Source organism: Centroberyx gerrardi, chromosome 12 (genome assembly GCF_048128805.1).
Source record: "Centroberyx gerrardi isolate f3 chromosome 12, fCenGer3.hap1.cur.20231027, whole genome shotgun sequence".
Lineage (NCBI taxonomy): Eukaryota > Metazoa > Chordata > Actinopteri > Beryciformes > Berycidae > Centroberyx > Centroberyx gerrardi.
The window spans coordinates 2386670-2396105 of NC_136008.1; the positions used below are offsets into that span (position 1 = coordinate 2386670).

General features: G+C 42.6%; 1 pseudogene across 1 annotated transcript in view; it reads left to right on the top strand.

Annotated features, from left to right (window-relative positions):
• Positions 1–385: 385 nt before the first annotated feature.
• LOC139922796 (atrial natriuretic peptide receptor 1-like) overlaps positions 386–9436 on the top strand; it is an 84253-nt pseudogene continuing 75202 nt past the window's right edge. Inside the window, exons 1-2 of the transcript XR_013506900.1 lie at positions 386–467; positions 3850–4662. The product of XR_013506900.1 is annotated as an atrial natriuretic peptide receptor 1-like (transcript). The remainder of the gene's footprint in view (positions 468–3849; positions 4663–9436) is intronic.

The following is a 9436-nucleotide window of genomic DNA, read 5'->3' on the forward strand; positions in this document are numbered from 1 at the left end:
GGTTTCCCTCTTTCATCCCAACATAACGTGGATTACTAGGCTGTTGATCGGATTTTTTAAGGTTTTTAAACCTTTTCTGAACCATCTCGAGGGAAAGTTGACAGCACATCGGCGCCAGTTGAAGACGTTTAACCTAAGTAGTTTGCTAAGATAAGGTTTAGCTAGTCTTACCTGACACCGGGACCGATGCAGACCTTCCACGGTGACTTCTGCCTGTTTCCACCAGCAGTAACACCCGTTTAAAGTTTGTAATCCGTTTTAAAAGGTCCGTATTGAGCAGCGTTGTTGTGTGATCGGGATATTTTCTCTCCCAGAGGACTTTGCGGGCTGGACGCCAAGTGTCTGGTTCGCAGCACGCGCCCGGCTGGTTTTCGCGGGCATGGATGGTTCTTGTCGCGTGCTCGGCTGATCTCTCTTCTCCATGGATCTGTCAAACAGTATGAAGAGGAAACCAGAAGCCCACTGAGGTATAAAGTCAATTTGATTTCAGTCACATCATTTTAGAGGATGTATTGTCTGGTTTCTCGTTTTGGCTATTGATACTGCTGCCTTGAGGGGATTTCTCCACTTAAATAGCATTTTAAGAGGAGAAATTCCTCTGAAAATGACCGAAATTCAGTCCTGCTTATAACCTAACCTGCTGATATACAAGACCTGCTCCTTCTGTACCTCTGTGATTGTGAAAACTACACTCTAAAAATGGATGTGTCATTTTTAACATTTCATCTGTGAATGTCTTCTTTGGGACAGCACACATTTGTGTTACTTTTCAGCACAGCATATGCTAATGACAATATATTAGCCTACAACACAACATAATGCTGCTTGTATGATGCCAGCTAAAATACATTTGAATAATTAAATCAGTTGTTGATTATTTCCTTGTCAGCTGAAACTCACTAATGGATTTAAAATTTTGTAAATAGCCTACATGAAGACTTTACTTTACTTCCCATTTTGAGTGCATCATTTAATAAAAAAAAATATAGAGTCCAGTCTGTAAAAGTGTTATCAAGTTGCCTACTATCCTTTAACAAGTATTAGAATGTGTTTTAATACTTTGCTATCAATCATTTAGTAAGAGTTGATGGACACAAACACATTTTCAAATTTGTGTATTATGGGCCTATAATGTGTTTTTGCTATGTAGACCACGCTGCCATTCCTACATGTTTGCCAAGACAAGGTATAGTGAAAAGTGGCAGCGCGCACAGCTCCAAATCTTGAACACGGTATCGGTGCACGGTTGTGGCGAGGATCAAAACAAACCGAACACCGGCACTCACAGAACAATAGTCTAATTATTTATTATGGGCAAAAACGAACGCGTTTCAGCTAGAAGCCATCATCAGCGTAATCAAAACAGCAGAAATGGCAATTTATATAGACAGGTGAGGTTCAAACACCAACCAGAAAAGAGAATACATAATTGCATAATAGGATCCATCTGTGAATGAACCGCCCAGATACGCCTCTCCTAATGAAGGAGGTGTGACCACAATAATCAGAAAAACAATGACTGGTGTCGCAAGCTGAAAAGTAATGAATACATGAAACTGAATGCCCAAGACCGGAAACATATAGCAAGAGACTATATAAAAAGAGCTATACAAACCAGATTAATAAATGAAGATGCACATAAATAAAAAAACAATTACCGACTAATGAATGCTCTATGTAAAGAGGGCTCAAACTACTCAGTTAATAGAAAAAACTCTGAAACAACTCTGAAACAGGATATGTCTATAATGGGGACACATAGCCTGTAAAAAGAAATAAATTAAGAGCTATATGACCCTGTTAGCCCAAATAGTTTGAATTTTTCAAAAGAGCATCAAAAACATTATAAAGAAATAACCTTCATACTGTATGTACACACATTCACATTGTATATGAGCCTCCAATTATAGCAAGGACAAATAGCATGTAAAATTTTAATTAAGAGCTATATGCCCCCGTTAAATAGTTGAACTCTTTCAAGAGTATATAGAAAAAAAAATCATGAAAAAAATGTCAAGACAAAATACATATACAAAATATAGTAAAGATAAATAGCATGTAAAAGGAAACTAATTAAAAGCTATATGACCCTGTCAACTAGCATGAATCCTTTCAAGAGAGCACAGTAAAATATCGTAGACACAATGTCAAGAATAAATGACAAGAATAAATACGTCTACACAATCTAAATATGGAATCCTAATATAGTAGGGACCCCGATAGATTATACGAAGCAACCCAACAGTAGTTCTTCGTTCAAACCCTTTGGGCTCTCAGTTTGTAATGTGTGGATCCAACATGCTTCCCTCTGTAACAGAAATCTGTCCCTGTCACCACCCCTTTTAAAAGGATGTACCATTTCTATACCTTGAAATTTAAGGGAACATACTGTATATCATGGCCAGCTGAATTGAAATGTCTGGCCAGCGGGGATTTTTCATCTTTATTCCTTATGCTACTTTTATGTTCAGAAATCCTAGTTTTAAACTCCCGTTTAGTTTTACCTATATATGCTAACCCACAAGGACATTTCAAGAGATAGACCACATATTTGGTTCTGCAAGAGATCCTGTTCTTAATGTTGAACTTGTTACCAGTATGGGGATGTAAAAAAACATCTCCTCTAATCATAGCACTACGCTGGGCACAGCTCAAACATGGGAAATTACCACCTGGTGGGTTAGACAGAAAATGTTGAGGAGGTACATAACAATCAGCCCTGGCCAAGGTGTGCCTTAGGTTCCTGGCGCGCTTATTGGCAAAGATTGGCAAATCTTTGAAAGAATGACCTACTAAAGGTAATCTCATTGGATATCAGAGAAATTGTGTTGGCTACCACGTTTTCTCCGTTATCCAATGAGATTAAGAGCTGTGTTATCAAACACTGGCATATTTTATCCAGTGACCCTTTACTAGGTCATTCTTTCAAAGATTTGCCAATGCCAGGGTCATATAGCTCTTAATTTATTTCTTTTTACAGGCTATGTGTCCCCATTATAGACATATCCTGTTTCAGAGTTGTTTCAGGGTTTTTTCTATTAACTGAGTAGTTTGAGCCCTCTATTTACATAGAGCATTTATTAGTTGGTAATTGTTTTTTTATTTTTTTTATTTATCTTCATTTATTAATCTGGTTTGTATAGCTCTTTTTATATAGTCTCTTGCTGTATGTTTCCGGTCTTGGGCATTCAGTTTTATATATTCATTACTTTTCAGCTTGCGACACCAGTCATTGTTTTTTCTGATTATTGTGGTCACACCTCCTTCATTAGGAGAGGCGTATCTGGGCGGTTCATTCACAGATGGATCCTATTATGCAATTATGTATTCTCTTTTCTGGTTGGTGTTTGAACCTCACCTGTCTATATAAATTGCCATTTCTGCTGTTTTGATTACGCTGATGATGGCTTCTAGCTGAAACGCGTTGGTTTTTGCCCATAATAAATAAGAAGACTATTGTTCTGTGAGTGCCGGTGTTCGGTTTGTTTTGCCAAGACAAGGTCGCCTGTACACTGAGTGAAACCTGTGGTCGCTGTAGCTGTAACACGCTCTCTGTTGTATAAAGAGGGCAGAGATGGCAGGAAAATGGTCCTCCTTTCCAGTCTGGGGGAGTTGTTCTCCCACGACACACTGTGGCCCCAAACTGGCAAAGGCCACACGGGACTGACGTGGATGAAATTGTTGCAGTGAATTCGACCGTGACAAGCCAAAGCAGGTCTCAGTGGCCGACCCGCCTTATTAGGCTGGATCTCTCAGTTGGAGGTGGAAGCAGGCAGGCTCAGATGACAGGAGTTGAATTAATTTGTGTTTGTTAATGCGTGTGAATATCTCCCTTGTGTGTATCCTCAGTTCACGGGGATAAATTATTCACTGGTCTACCTGCTGGGCAGAGGATGGCCTGCTGTAAGGAGGGCGCCAGGCTCCTGCTGGTTCTGCTGGTTCTGCTGGTTCTGCCGGGCGTCCGGCCGGTGGATGGGCGGTCCTCTCGACACCGCGGCTCCCGGCGTCAAACCCGAGCGCACCACGAGCACCGGGAGCGCCAGAACATCACGCTGGCCGTCATCTTACCGCAGAGCAACACAGATTACCCCTGGGCCTGGCCCCGCATCGGCCCGGCCCTGGAGCGGGCCGTCCGGACGGTGAATGCCGACCCCGCCCTGCTGCCTGACCACCACCTCACCTACGCCTTCAAGAACAGCGAAGACAAGGACGGCATCTGCTCCGAGTCCGTCGCCCCGCTCATGGCCGTGGACCTCAAGTTCGCCTACGACCCGTGGGCGTTCATCGGACCCGGCTGCTCCTACACCTCCTCCCCCGTTGGCCTCTTCACCACCCACTGGGACGTTCCCATGGTTACGGCGGGCGCCCCGGCGGTGGCCTTTGACGGCGGCGTCTACCCGTCCATCACCAACACGGGCCCCACCCACAAGAAGCTGGGGAAGTTCGCCCTGCGCATCTGCGAGCACTTCGGGTGGCGGGATCACGCCTTGCTCCTGTTCAGCGACAACAAGGTGGACGACCGGCCGTGTTACTTCGCGGTGGAAGGACTGTACACCGAGCTAAAGAACGCCAACATCACCATCCAGGACAGCGTGTTCGAGGAGAACAAGCCGACCGTCAACTACTCCGACATCCTCTACGATGTGCAGAGCGAGGGCCGAGGTGAGTCACCAGACTTCATGAAATCAGTCATTTTCAAGGTGGAAAATGAACACCAGACACCGGGCAAATGCTGGTGAATTTTGTCTGTGTTTGGTAAATCCGTCTGCCAGCCGGTTAGACAGGAAACCAATCATCATTTAGACATTTCTTTTGATTGCAAAACATCGGATTTGGATGATAAATTTAGAAATCCTCCAGCCACTGTGTCCAGTGAACCAAAAAGATAGTTTCCCACCTTGCTACTTCATGTCTCCAGATGGTTGGATCTTAAATAGCATTTCACCCATAATAGATCTGAACTCAAATTATCAGCCAATCAGTCAGACATACAGTATTGTTCAGTATCTAGCATAACAAATGAATGGAGACAAAGGCCCACTCACTGACAAAAAGACTATAGAGGCTCTTCAAAGGCAAAAAACAATGTGATTTATTTACATGATGGAGAAAAAATAGGCTATGTGACAAAAAGTAACAAAGGTGACTGAACGTTTTGGTGTTCAGACCATCAGCAGCACTAACACACTGTCTACCAGCAGACTGTAAAAGTAGGATACAAGTGAAATTGACCAATCTATGCTGTTTGCAATATCTATCATTTTTGCTACAGTCTTTACAGTTCATTAGATATTTGGTTGTAGTGCTTTGTTATCGTTTGAACTCCCAAAAATCCCTCTTCACCGTAATCTTTAAAACAATATATGAATAAACATATAATTTTTCCTCAACAGTGCTCTCAGTGAGGCTTTATACTATTTCATCATGTGTTTTTTTTCTATTTTCCCAATATGTAATCAGTGTAATCCAGATGACACTTACTGTACAAACAACTTAATTTGTGCCGGGATGAGGGTGTTTTTTTGGTGAAGTGCCCCTTTAAGCCCGTCACTGACAGCGTGTGAATAGTTATTACCAGTAACTGGAATCAGTTTGTCCTTTTTCCTCTGACCTTTACTGGATCTTGTTTCATGTAATGTAAATCTATCTGGAAAAAGCTTCTGACACTTAACAGTACTGGTATTTCTCAAACAGCAGGGCAGCATTTCCTAACTGCCATGTCCTGCTGCACTGATTGGTTGATTGACTTCATGTGACAATTCAAGTGTGTTTTGTTTCAAAATCCACAATTTGGAAAATGAGGCTCTTGTGCTGCCAAAATGATTGCAGATATGAAAGTAAAACTCATTATAGGATAATTTATGTTATCAGCTATCTAAGACTTTACCTACAAAACACAATCATCTTCGAGGATGGGATCTTCTGTATTTTTTAAAATATTGAATCATGAATTTCATGCGGCAGATTTTTCATTAAAGTTCAGTTCCAGTTCCAGCTCCAATTCCAGTGAAATTATTTTCAGTACAGATAAAAAGAAGAAGAAAAAAATCACTCCGACAATTACAACACAGAACAAACTACAGAGCACCAGAGAAGAAGAAGGCGGCAGGACATGACGGGTCAAAGTGCAACAGTAAACATTCACATCCATATCATTATATCATAATCTCACGCTGTCAGGTCACAGGTTGTGATGCATTACCAGAGGAACACAGTGTTATGGTTAAAAACGTACACACAGTATAGAGCCCTTCAGTAAAAGCAGGATACAGAACAGCTGACTGGAGCCTGTATCGCACATGTTGTTCTTCTTCTTATCTCACTGGATTTATATGCTGTAACAAATGGATCAGGGACGGCCTCGCACTGGAAACCGCCACTGGCTTGTTTCTTGTTTCTTTGCACATTATCAGCCTTCTGCCACCACAGACTCACACACACACACACACACACACACACACACACGCCAACACACACACAGAAACAAAACAAAGCATGCAAGTCATTATTTATAAGCAGAAACCGTAGCGCTACAAATCCGCTCCATGCGCCGCGGTGTGTTTTGAATGTTTTCTTGTTGATTCAGCTGCACAGAGGAGGCCAGATAGTCTGAGTTCATGTGAAGGAGGCTGCAGAGTCTGTCCGTCTGCACGTCCCGCGCCGGTTCTGGTTTCTGCTTATCGCCCGGTCATCTTGCTGCCCCCCTCTCCCTCTCCCCCTCCCTCTGAGCGGGGCGGGCAGCGCGGCTTGTTAACCCGGACATTAGCTCTTGATCCTTGCCGCAGGGCAGCATCACAGCGGCAGCAGCCCGAGCCAGAAATATGAGCCGAATCGATGCGTCTCCCGGGCCAGACGGCTCAGCGCTGCACGGCCTCTGCCCCGAGGACACAGTGGAAACTCTGCTCCGGTGAATGATGCAGCAGATTTTCAGGATGCAGGAGGCGTTTGGGAGCGCGGTGTGGGGTTGATGTTTGACATATGGAAATAAAAAGGGTGCAGTGGGAGCATGGAGAGCATATCAAGTAAAACAAGACCTTACAGCAGATTTCTAGGATGCAGAAATACCTTTTTTATCCATGCATGTGGCTGATGTTTGACCCGAGGAAATAAAAGAGAGGAACTGAAAGAGGGTGAACACATGGAGAAAACAAAGACTTGGAGAAAAATAAGCACCTGTTACTGCATTTCAGCTTTCCCGGATGGCCAAATTTATTGCTTTATTCATGTGACTTTGCATGCCCGGTATGTAAGATCAGTCCTGGAGTCGTAAATTTGCCTTGCAGTCGACCGCTTCCCCTATCTGCAGAAGTGAATCAATGTCAAAGCCAGTCAAGAGCACAAACAAACAGACAAACCCTCAATCAGTTCCCAGTGAGCGTCCCTCGCTCGTTCCCACACGGGTATAAAACTCCCGGCAGGGCATTTATTAACAGAGGTCAAGAGCCCTGCTGCCGTATACGGAAACTACAGCCGGCCTATCAGATCTGTAGGTATTTCCTGCTAAACACACTCGGCCGCTGGGATCATTTCCACTTGTCTTGCTCTTTTATCTCTTGTCATTTTTGTCCTACACTGTAGGCATGTACAGTACGGTACAGTATGTAGCCGACTCTCATTCAAAGCTGCTTAAAAGGAGCGCAGCAGTAGAATAAGCTTCGATTCGTAGATTAGCAACATTACAAACAGCTAATAGGGTCAGAGGCTTAGTAGCCAGGTAATAGATGGAACAAATGAAGGTTTTCGTTCCGAAATGCTATATATCCATTTTGGAAAGAGTTTGCTACCTGAAATTCATCATAAAAAATCATCAAAACATGATTCTGGCCTCCAAGAATGAGCAATTTTGTATGCAAATGTCTTAAGATGACTCCTAACTTCAATACTAACACACAATGTGCTGCGAGTCATTTGTTTTTAAATGGTATATATCTCATTTTGGAACAAAACTCAAATATTCCTTCTCCCCTTTCATCTGCAGTCCGTCACACAGTCAGCAAGTAGAAAAGAGGAACCTGGCTTCTGTTTTTGGTAATTACAGTTTGGCATTTATAAATCCACAGGACGTTATCTAACTGTTCCTATTAAACTAGAGTGAGACGCTTTCAACACTGATCACACCTACACTTACCTGTTATGGACTGACAGCTTAATTTATGGTTAAATGAAACCTCCATAATAGTGAATTCTGGGAAAGGGTCAAGTTCAGTCTCAGATCCAGTATGAAATCCTAATGGTGAAGTTTTTGTCATCCAAAAGTCAACACTATAGTCTAGTTTTTTTCGCGGTACAGACAAAACTGACAGTTGGTAAATCTTGGTCATACGATTGATTTATTTATTGATTATTCACTTCACTTATATTTTATCTATTCTCGGCTTCGAAATGTGAATGTATCTAAGGGATTTCTATGGTCCCAGGGTGGGGGATGGGGAAGATGATGTTCATTTTTCATATGATGTAAGAAATAGAAAATTGTACTAGTGTCATCACCTGTTTCTATCATCTATCTCATGGTCTGATTCCAGAAACCTCTCTCCCTGTAAAACTCCCGTCTCTGTTATCAGTGTCAGTCTGTGGAGCTGGAGGCCGACGGTTTCTGAGTCTGAGCTGGAGTCGGCTGCTGAAACGCAGCAGAGGAAACATTAAGCCAGCCAATTTGAGATATGGAGTTGTTCTGTTTGTATTCTGTGTGTTTGGTGTAATTTCACAGTGTGAAATGGAAAGTCATGTGTAGAAACCAGCAGCAGGTTTGCGGGGCGATGGTGCAAATCCCCCCGACTGCAGAAAACAAGAAAAAGTGTGTCGCTCCGTAGAAAATATTCTTTATTTGATGACGTCTCGGCTCTATGGCCTTCGTCAAGATGAACAGTAAAAAGCAGCAGGCAGCAGGAGGCTAGACAGACAAACAACAGCTGATGGTAATCAGACAATCAAGCCCAACTATTCAGGTAGAGTAAGAACATCAAGAAGCCCAAGGCCAATCAAATCACATTAGAAAACAATGACAGGAGATATAATAATGCACATAGATGTATGCAGACATCAAGGTACAGTGATTACTAACATTACAGAATAGGGATATTAAAAAAAACAGATCTTTTGAATAGATTTCTCACAGACACACACTCTTAAAAAGGACGTTTCATTTTTAACACATTTGTGTCATTTTAAATGCTGAATGCAGCGGTGAGATGCTTCATTTCCCAAGTTTCGCTATAATCAGATCAGTGGTGTCTGGGATTAAAACACAGACAATTAATCAAACGTTGAAGTGCCCACTTAGGCCAATCAGTGTATTTCTTTTTTAAGATTATTTTTTTCCTTTATTAGATAGCCAATAGTGAAGAAAGACAGGAAAGAGAGAGATGAAGTGTAACACAGGCAGCAGGTCAGATTCGACCCCGAGATGTCACGGTTACACGGCGTGCGCCTCGGA